The 11,324-nt window shown below is 44.0% G+C and overlaps 1 protein-coding gene across 2 annotated transcripts in view; it reads left to right on the top strand.

The window, feature by feature from the left end:
* The first annotated feature begins 2,629 nt into the window (after positions 1–2,629).
* LOC121537033 (diacylglycerol kinase beta) overlaps positions 2,630–11,324 on the top strand; it is a 160,999-nt gene continuing 152,304 nt past the window's right edge. For both annotated transcript variants that reach the window (XM_041844776.2, XM_041844775.2), the window contains exon 1: positions 2,630–2,921. The gene's annotated coding sequence lies outside the window, so the exon portion shown is untranslated. The remainder of the gene's footprint in view (positions 2,922–11,324) is intronic.

Below are 11,324 nucleotides of genomic sequence, written 5' to 3'. Positions count from 1 at the left end.
TTCTGGTAGCTTGGTAAACTGTTCCACAGAACAAGAAGAAGCTTTGAGGTTGTAACTGTAGCAGTAACCTTTCTTCTACTCTCCTTGACAGTTGTTGCATCATGGAGCTTTGCCTACAGGATGTCTACCAACATGAAGGACTTAAGCTGAATAAAGTTCTCTAAGAGGAGAGCTGTACTGTAATTGCAGTTTCGCCAAAAAAGAAAGAAAGAAAGAACAAGCCAAATTAAAACAGTCTGCTTTTGATCAGGCAGAAGGGGCGGAGCACTCTGGAGCTATTTTTATCCCTTTGTCTGCCTCTCAAATAAAGCAATGGACTCTTGGTGTTACTAAAGCCCCATGCACTCTGATCAACTCTAGGCTGGCTGAGATTCGGGGTGATAAGAACATATAGCTTTGGCTGATATTCAGTGGTAAGAACATGGCTAATATTTGAGTTGATAAGAACATTATTTAGCTGATATCCAATCTGACCTTTTACTTAAGTTGCATCATCACTCATGACATTTTAACAGCCAAGAATCTTCTGAAAGTCTCACTGAATATCAAAACATTCTTTAGAAAGTGGTAGAGACTTTGGATAAAAGTTGTTTTTTTCTGATGCTACAGCATTTTACTGCCACTGTGGAGGAAATCAACACAGCCAATGTTCCTTTGAGTATGTATTGACCCCCATAGGGCATTGTGACTGTTGCCTGTCCAGGGGCTCGTTCTGGTTGGGACGAGGCTTACTTAGGGCATTGTGGTCCTCTGTAGCTCAGCTGGTAGAGCACGGCGCTTGTAACGCCATGGTAGTGGGTTCGATCCCCGGGACCACACATAAAAAAAAAAAAGAATGTATGCACGCATGACTGTAAGTCACTTTGGATAAAAGCGTCTGCTAAATGGCATATTATATTATATATATTATATTGTGTATGTCCTTCTACAGAGCACTCATGGCATAGGGCTGTTCTCTCTGCCTACTACCACCCTTCTAGATGCTTGGTATTATGCCCCCTGCCTACCCACACTATTAGAAAAAAGGTGAAATCTAGAACCTAAAAGGGTTCTTTGGCTGTCCCCATAGGAGAACCCTTTGAAGAAACCTTGTTGGTTCCGGGTAGAATCCTTTTGGTTCCAAGTAGAACCATTTTGGATTCTATATAGAACCCTTTCCACATAGGGTTCTACATGGAACCCAAAACGGTTCTACCTGTAACCAAAAAGGGTTCTACCTGGAACCAAAAAGGGTTCTCCTATGGGGACAGCCAAATAACCCTTTTTGAATCCTTTTTTCTAAGAGTGCATGGCTACTTTCAGGCCAATGTATCACTTTAGTTCTTGTTTTGTTTGGGTGATGTCCTTTTAGTTGTGTCAGACAAAAATAGCCATAACTCTCTTAATATTTACAAAGGTATTGAGTTTATTTATTTAAAGTAACTATCCAGTGTTTCCAGATTTCTATGAAATATGAGTGAAATACCTACTTTTCCTTCAATTTTTTAAATGAAGTATGAGTGGGCATATATCGGTCATAGAAAATATTCACGTGAGTAGACTGCTGATTGGTAAGCTCAGCCAATGAGGCAGGATGACGTAATTCTCTATGAGGAAATAGCAAGTTTGAGATACAAGTTTGAGGTCGGGTTTTTGAAGAGTTTTTTCTCAAATTTATGCTTTGGACACAAATATGAGTAGAAGACAAGTCAACAACATTATCTGGGTATGAATTAACAGAATATTAACTTTTAAAAGTGAGATTTTCACTGGACAGCTACTTTAATGAAGCTGAAATAAGTTTACTGTAAGATTAATTGGCAAAAAAACAAAGAGATGAGGTAGTGAGAAGAGAAGAGAAAAGAAGAGATAGAAAGAAGAGAGAGAAAAGAGAGAGAAAGTAAGGGCATGCTCTCTCCTGTTTCTCTGGGTATGCATTATCATTTTTTAGCTCACATTTGCCACAAAATAATGCAGGATTTCTGTAAAATTAACATCAACGTGTGTGTGTGTTGCCGTACGTGTGTGTGATGATGGTTGTTATTGAGTGAATTGAATTGAATTGTCTTTTCCCAGAAATGGCCTGCACAATAGGCCAATACATTGAAATGACATGTTTGGAATTCTCTTAGATATACTACCAACACACAGGATGTACTGTGAGTGAGTGTGTGAGTGTGTGAGTGTGTGAGGGAAAGAGGGAGGGAGGGAGGGAGGGAGGGAGGCACAAGCTCTAGTGGTTTACAGGGGAGGGGGCTGGAGGTGCTGTGGCAAAGCAGTGTCGATGAGAGAGAGAGAGAAAGAGATAAAGAGAGAGAGATTGATGGAGAGAGCAGGCGAGTGAACAGCTCTATGTAAACAGGGTGTCAGAAAAGAAAGTGCAGGGACATTTTCACCCTGCTAAGGCTGGGAAAATAATCACATAGGATCTGCAAAGCAACACTCACCAGGGCAGAGAGAGAAAGGGAGAGAAAGGGAGAGAAGAGAGAGAGTGGGAGGAAACTGAACAGAGAGTCGGTGACAGTGAGAGAGAGAGAGAGAGAGAGAGAGAGAGAGAGAGAGAGAGAGAGAGAGAGAGAGAGAGAGAGAGAGAGAGAGAGAGAGAGAGAGAGAGGAAGCTATATAGCAACAGTGAGAAGGAGAGGAACTAAGCAAGAGGGAGAGAGAAGAAAAAAAGCTTAATTAATTCAGGCTGAATGGGAGGGAGGGATGTTGCTGCCTCTGCCGGGGCTCCAGTGCCTCTGCTGTGCCTCTCTGTGTAGCTGGAGCTGTGCTGTGTAGCTGGAGCTGCCTGTTTGTGTTGTAAGGGGGTCCGCTGCGCTGCTCACGGGGGAAGGAAAAGCAACTCATGCCCCGGGCAGCTTGGAACGGACTGCCTATCAACCCATACTGAAGGAAGGAACACACACACACAGACAGCACCACTACTTGGATGGGCAGAGGTATGGGACAAGCTATGTTTCTCTGTTTCTCTGTGTTTCTCTTTCTGTTTTCTCTGTTTCTCTCTCCTTGTTTCTCTCATTCTCTGCTTATCTCCATGTTTCTTTCTCTCTTTTTCATGGACAATCATTGTCCATTGATTATTGCTTTCTGACCAGCCCTTGACCGCTTTCTTGCTCTCGCCATCTGTCGCTGTTTCGCTGGAATGTGTGTGTGCGTTTATTTGTCCTTCCATCTTGCCAAGTCCCTTTCACTTTCCTCTGTTTTGTCCCAGTGTGCGTTGATATCTGGGTTGTTGTGGTCAGTCTCTTAGTGACAATGATACTAAAACTTGTTTTGGTCTAATGGGGGCCAGTGTGTGTGCTGATTGAGGATATGATGGATGTATGGGGAAGATGGTGGGGCCATAAACAAACAGAGTTACTCTGTCATTCCACTGAACTCACCCTACTGTCCTTTCTCTCAGACACATCGAGCTGGATTTATTTCTTATATCTTATATTTAGCCACGTTTGCTGATTTTTGAGACGGATAGTCATATTTTGGACATATTTGTAGAATGTCTTCATACACAAAAATGTGGATGAACAGTAGGGGAGAGTGGGGTAAGTTGAGCTATTTACAAATTGAGCCGTCTACAAATGTCTGTACTGAATGAAATATTACCACTACCTTTTAAAAACCATGTCTTTCTTTATTTCCCAAACACAATTCAAGACAATCACAATAACTTTTTTGTCTTTAAAACATTTTAACTATATTTAAACTCAGGCTTAACACCTAACAAATACTTTGTTCTTTTTTTAAACACTTTTGACATAGGCCCTGTTGTTACCTCATATTCCAGCGATAATGCCTTGCATTACGCCGGGGAAGAAAACACTTGCTCAACTTGCCATTGGCTATTGGCTCAACCTACCTCATGGTCATTGGCTCAACTTACCCCAAGGCAAACATTTTCACTATATTGGCCCACACAGCTACAAGGATGCACTTTCATGCTAGGTTTAGGACCTCATATTGAAGATTATAGAGACCCTAATTGGTGTATAGAACAATCTTAAAATGATCTACTTTGGTTTAGATACAGGCTTCAGGAAACCTCTAACACAATACATTTATTTGACTTGGTGAAAATCCGTTTTTTGGACTTAACTTGCTTACCACTTTTTCCATGTGGTTTCTTCCTTCACAGACTCCATGAAATGATGACCTCTTTTTAAATATTTGGTAAAATGATTCATTTTGTGTATGGTTTCCTAGAAACAAGGGTGGCTCAACTTACCCTCTTTTTGTCATGGTTTATTTCCGACAAGAGTTTGTGTTGTCTGAAGAGTTGCATTCTCATAAATAGATTATAATTTAGCACATTTTCACACATAAAAAAATATGCAGCACATTCTTGACTGTGCTGCTGTGAGAGGGGTCGAGTGATAGCTGTCACAGATTTCCAGTCCTCTCCTCTGTGTGTCAAGGCTGTCACCGTTTACCTTGAGCTGTGTTCTCTCTCTATTTATCTCTCTCTCTCTGTATCTCTCTGTCTCTCTTTCTTTCTCTCTCTCTCTCTCTCTCTCTCTCTCTCTCTCTCTCTCTCTCTCTCTCTCTTTCTCTCGCTCTGTACCATGTGATTCAGGCGCCAGACTTTGATTAAATCGAATCGGCACTCTTAATTACGCCTCATCATCCAATTACCGAAAGCAATGGTTATTCACGCCCGGACGGGATGCCTGATTCGCAGGCTGGGTAATAAACAATGTAGGATGCTTCTGTTCTTCCATGATACACTCAGAGTGAAGACCTGCCTGCCTACAGAGACTGAGGAGGAACAAGAGTTTCATTCAACACTAGCTATTTGACTATGCTGCTCACGTTCTCCGAGAGATAGAGACCACTGGGAAATCAGAGGGTGCGTGTGCCTGTGTGTGCGTGTGTGTGTGTGCCTGCGTAGGTGTGTTTAAGTATGTTTGTTGTGTGTGTATACTGTAGGAGTGTCCGTGGTGCCACTTAGATTACAGTTTACATCCACGATAAAGGGAGGTTGTCAGGGTTAGGTTTGAAATAGCAGGTAGTGGTTAAGGAAGTGAAAAGATGGGGGACGATGACTGTGACGTCCCACTGTAGCCATAGTGGACAGCTTGGTCTCTCCTGCTTCGTGACATGGAGTGAGAAAGGATCAATAGGTGAATAAGAATCTGCCTCCAGTGGTTCCATGGGATTAACATGACCAATCTCATAGACTGCCTCCAGGTGATTGATTACTAACAGAAATCTGCATCCCAAATGGCTATTTCCTATGTAGTGTACTATATTTGCTTAGAGCCTTACAAAAGTAGTGCACTGCGTAGTAAATAGGGTGCCATTTGGGATTCAAGCAAAGACATCTGTTAAGCCCAGTTATCAGAAAAGGCAAAGATGCCCAGCTGTAACCATATAATTAGAATGAGAGGTTCTATGTCCATTCTACTCATTTCTAATTTTGTGGTTACAGCTGAGCATCTTTGCCTTTGAATGGGGAATACTGTTCTACTCATTCTAATTCTATGGCTGTAACTAATGTTGGGTAACATGTTGTTGCTTTCTCTCTTGGGAAGTTTATCAATAGTCCTAGGTCAAATTAAGATAACACAATGGTAGATAATAGTGATTTAATTTGTCAAACAAGTCAAGGGTAATTGGACAAAATAGTCGTAACTCGTGGTTTATACATGTTTCTCTTGGGTATGCGATCCAATGTGGAGTTGTGCTGAATTATCGAGTTAGTTATTGCTTTTGTAATGAATAACCCATCCTGTGAATTTCATATTCAGAGCCCATAGTAAGATACTGTACATGGCTAAATCTAAATGATGTTTTCTTGTTCCATTAAAACCCTCTTCCCTCTGATGTACAGGTGTTCATTTCCCTCATATAAATGTTTGCCTCATAGTCTGGTTGTCTCCCAGCACCAGGCCTCTTCAGAACCAGCCCTCCCCCATGCTGGAGCTGGTCAGAAGGGATAAGGAACAACCCGAGGCTGGGGATGTAAACGGGCCTAGTCTTGCTTGCTTGCCCATGCATGGCCTTTAGTATCTAGTACAGTATACTGTAGCTTGGCTTCACCACCACCACGACATGCACAGCTCCACAATATTATACCAATCCCCCCCTGTTGCCATGACATCCAGCAGCCCCTCCATAAATACTTGTGGTATTTCTGAGCCTCCCTTCGCCCTCAAGAGAATAGAGAGCCCTAACGGCCTGGCTGCACAGCTCTGATGCTTTCTCAGCTAAGGAGGTGCACATGGGGGAGAAAGCTGAATAAAAACAGTCAGGCTAAATTTTGTGTGATGAGGAGTTGGGGAAGGCACTAAGTACAATATCCTATTTAGAGAGATGACGGAGTTGAGTTGTGATTACATGGATGAGAGGTGCTAATTCTGTGTTTGTATGGGATCAAGAAGAGGGAAGAGGGATTGTGTGTGTGTGTGTGTGTATGTGTGACTGTTTCTGCATCCTGTCTGACGTACCGACAGAGCGAATCATGGACAAATACCATTTATGGGCAAAGACCAAGCTCCCTCAGTCCAGGGGCCCAAGGTTGACCATGCTCCAGTTCTCTCACTAAACTACCAGGAGATTAAAGATTTGACTTGAACTTTGCCTTTGGTCTGTACCCCTTTCCTCATATCTTGTCAGTACATCTAATGAAATTCTGTCAAACCTCCAATCCACGGTCATCGGCACAAGGCTGCTATACTGCATGTCATAATGAGCCTGGCTGAGGAAGGAAGCACCCTCAAAGAGCAGGGCTCAAGTGGTTCAATCCCTATTAGACTGACCTGTGTACCCTACATCACCTCAATGGGCTGCTGGATGCTCAATTAATAAGGCATGATGCTTTTTCCTCTTTGTTTCAATCCGGGTGTGTGTGTCATTCAAATGTACTATTAGTCCCATTCAAATTGAGTTATGGCAAGGCTGTGATATTAAGCACAGCTGAGCACAGCTGAGCACAGCTTCATAGAACTGATCCTAGATCGATGACTGTGAACGTTTGAGAATAAGCTAAGATATTACATATTTTAAGGTGTTGCCTATGTGGTCTTCACAAAGGATGTCCGAGAGCTGTGATAGGCAGATAGGCCTGACACACAAACAGACACACAATAACCCACTGGATGAAGAACACAAACATGCAAAGCAGGTGGCACCCATATGAACAGTAGGTGATTGCAGGTGTGCGCAGGTCAGACTCATTCCTTAAGGACGGATGTTCAGGTCCATAGTGACCTTATAGGTTCAGTGTCAGTGCATATCAGAGATTATTGCTTGCTAGTGTTCTTTAGCCATGATACCTTAAAATGTATTTAGCAAGCTATGAAAGAATCCCTGACTCTGTAAATTGTAGGAAAACATTTCTTTAGAGGAATACCTTTTGGGTGAGTAGCTGTTTGAGGCTTAGCATTTTACATTTACAGTCATTTAGCGGACTTTCTTATCCAGAGCGACTTACAGTTAGTGAGTGCATACATTATTTTTTATTTTTTATTTTTTCATACTGGCCCCCCGTGGGAATCAAACCCACAACCCTGGCGTTGCAAACGCCATGCTCTACATCCCTGCCGGCCATTCCCTCCCCTACCCTGGGCCAATTGTGCGCCGCCCCATGGGTCTCCCGTTCGCGGCCGGCTACGACAGAGCCTGGATTCGAATCAGGATCTAGTGGCACAGCTAGCACTGCAATGCAGTGCCTTAGACCACTGCGCCACTAAGCAATGTGCAGACGAAAAAGAGACAGAGATATCACGGACGTAGGTCTGGGTGCCTAGTAAACTGCCTCTTCCATCAAGCCTATTAGCCAATGTTCAATCATTTGAAAACAAATTAGACGACCTAAGATTAAGGTTATCCTACCAATGGGACATTAAAAACTGTAATATCTTATGTTTCACTGAGTCGTGGCTGAACGACAACATGGATAACATACAGCTGGAGGGATATACGCTACATCGGCAGGGTAGAACGGCTGACTCCAGTAAGACAAGAGGTGGCGGTCAGTGTATATTTGTAAACAACAGCTGGTGCATAAAATCTAATACTAAGGAAGTCTCGAGGTTTTGCTCGCCGGAGGTAGAGTATCTCATGATAAGCTGTAGACCACACTATTTATCAAGAGAGTTTTCATCTATATTTTTCATAGCTGTCTATTTACCACCACAAACCGATGCTGGCACTAAGATTGCACTCAATGAGCTGTATAAAGCCATAAGTAAACAGGACAACGCTCATCCAGAGGCAGCGCACCTAGTGGCCGGGGACTTTAATGCAGGGAAACTTAAATCCGTTCTACCTCACTTCTACCAGCATGTTAAATGTGCAACCAGAGGGAAAAAAACTCTAGACCACCTTTACTCTACACACAGAGACGAGTACAAAGCTCTCCCTCACCCTCCATTTGGCAAATCTGACCATAACTCTATCTTGCTGATTCCTGCTTATAAGCAAAAACTAAAGCAGGAAGCACCAGTGACTCGGTTAATAAAGAAGTGGTCAGATGACGCAGATGCTAAGCTACAGGACTGTTTTGCTAGCACAGACTGGAATATGTTCCAGGATTCTTCCGATAGCATTGAGGAGTACACCACATCAGTCACTGGCTTCATCAATAAGTGCATCAATGACGTCGTCCCCACAGTGACCGTACGTACGTACCCCAACCAGAAGCCATGGATTATAGGCAACATCCGCACTGAGCTAAAAGGTAGACCTGCCGCTTTCAAGGAGCGGGACTATAACCCGGACGCTTATAAGAAATCCCGCTATGCCCTCCGACGAACCATCAAACAGGCAAAGAGTCAATAAAGGACTAAGATTGAATCGTACTACACCGGCTCTGACGCTTGTCGGATGTTACAGGGTTTGAAAACTATTACAGACTACAAAGAGAAGCACAGCCGCGAGCTGCCCAGTGACACAAGCCTACCAGACAAGCTAAATCACTTCTATGCTCGCTTCGAGGCAAGCAACACTGAAGCATGCATGAGAGCATCAGCTGTTCCGGATGACTATGTGATCACGCTCTCCGTAGCCGATGTGAGTAAGACTTTTAAGCAGGTCAACATTCACAAGGCCAGGATTACCAGGACTTGTACTCCGAGCATGCGCTGACCAACTGGCAAGTGTCTTCACTGACATTTTCAACATGTCCCTGACTGAGTCTGTAATACCAATATGTTTCAAGCAGACCACCATAGTCCCTGTGCCCAAGGACACTAAGATAACCTGCCTAAATGACCCGTAGCACTCACGTCTGTAGCCATGAAGTGCGTTGAAAGGCTGGTCATGGCTCACATCAACACCATTATCCCAGAAACCCTAGACCCACTCCAATTTGCATACCGCCGCCCCAACAGATCCACAGATGATGCAATCTCTATTGCACTCCACACTGCCCTTTCCCACCTGGACAAGAGGAACACCTACATGAGAATGCTATTCATTGACTACAGCTCAGCGTTCAACACCATAGTGCCCTCAAAGCTCATCACTAAGCTAAGGACCCTGGAACTAAACACCTCCCTCTGCAACTGGATCCTGGACTTCCTGACGGGCCGCCTCCAGGTGGTAAGGGTAGGTAACAACACATCTGCCACGCTGATCCTCAACATGGGGGCCCCTCAGGGGTGCGTGCTCAGTCCCCTCCTGTACTCCCTGTTCACCCATGACTGCATGGCCAGGCACGACTCCAACACCATCATTATGTTTGCTGACGACACAACAGTGGTAGGCCTGATCACCGACAATGATGAGACAGCCTATAGGTTGTTATCCTGGCCGTGTGGTGCCAGGATAACAACCTCTCCCTCAACGTGATCAAGACAAAGGGGATGATTGTGGACTACAGGAAAAAAAAAGAGGACTGAAAATGCCCCATTCTCATCGACGGGGCTGTAGTGGAACAGGTTGAGAGCTTCAAGTTCCTTGGTGTCCACATCACCAATGTCACGACTTCGGCCAAGGCTGCCTCCCCTCCTTGTTCGGGCAGGCTTCGGCATTCGTCGTCACCGGAGTGCTAACCACTGCCGCCCCAATCATCATCACAATTGTCTTGTCTTGTTATCACACACACCTGGTTCTAATCCCCTAATTAGTCCATGTATAAGTGTTCCCTCTGCCCCCTTGTCCTTGTGGGTGATTGTTTATTGTGAAGGTTAGTGAAGCTCGGTGGAGCTCGTGTATTTTGTTCGACGGGAGTATTTTGCCATGTGCCTTGTATTTTTAAATGCACCTGTTTTGTGCCCTGGAGTGTGTTTGACACATTTCTGCATAACCCTGTATTTTTCGGATTAAAGCCTGTTATTCTGTGATTTACCCTCCTGCGCCTGACTCCTTCAACACCACCTCATCACAACCAACAAACTATCATGGTCCAAACACACCAAGACAGTCGTGAAGAGGGCACGACAAAGCCTATTCCCCCTCATGAGACTGAAAAGATTTGGCATGGGTCCTCAGATCCTCAAAAAGTTATACAGCTGCACCATCGAGAGCATCCTGACTGGTTGCATCACCGCCTGGTATGGCAACTGCTACGGTCCAGTACATCACTGGGGCCAAGCTTCCTGCCATCCAGGACCTCTATACCAGGCGGTGTCAGAGGAAGGCCCTAAAAATTGTCAAAGACTCCAGCCACCGTAGTCATAGACTGTTCTCTCTGCTACTGCACGGCAAGCGGTACCGGAGCACCAAGTCTAGGTCCAAAAGGCTTCTTACCAGCTTCTACCCCCAAGCCAGACTCCTGAACAGCTAATCATGGCTACCCGGACTATTTGCACTGCCCCCCCACCCCACAACATCCCCCTCTTTTACACTGCTGATACTCTGTTTATTATTTATGCATAGTCACTTTAACTCTACCCACATGTACATATTATCTCAATTACCTCGACTAGCCGGTGCCCCCGCACATTGACTCTGTACCGGTACCATCTGTATATAGCCTCCCTACTGTTCTTTTAATTTTTACTTTAACTTAACACTTTTAAAAAAACTTCATTGTGTGTTAAGGGATTGTAAGTAAGCATTTCACTGTAATGTTGTATTCGGCGCATGTGGCAAATAAAATTTGATTTAATTTGATTTGAAAACTACAGAGAAACTGTTTTATAATCAGAACAGTATTTGTTTACTCCAAAAAAGGTTGATCTTTATTCCTTGTTTGCCTTGTTTTTAACACTAAGTGGACAACAAAATTGCAGTTTAGTATTTAGTATTCAGTTGTTTGAAGTTTGGGCCGTGATGCTGCCACGTGTAGGCCAGGCAGACACTGGGCTTTTGTCTTGTGTGGTAGTTCAAGCTGAACCGTTTTTTATTAAGAATTTTTTGCTCAGAAAGTAATCTGGACCTCAAGCTTTTCTGTAAACAGA

Source organism: Coregonus clupeaformis, chromosome 23, assembly GCF_020615455.1.
Source record: "Coregonus clupeaformis isolate EN_2021a chromosome 23, ASM2061545v1, whole genome shotgun sequence".
In the NCBI taxonomy this organism is placed as follows: Eukaryota; Metazoa; Chordata; class Actinopteri; order Salmoniformes; family Salmonidae; genus Coregonus; species Coregonus clupeaformis.
This window is presented reverse-complemented; position numbering and strand designations above follow the sequence as displayed.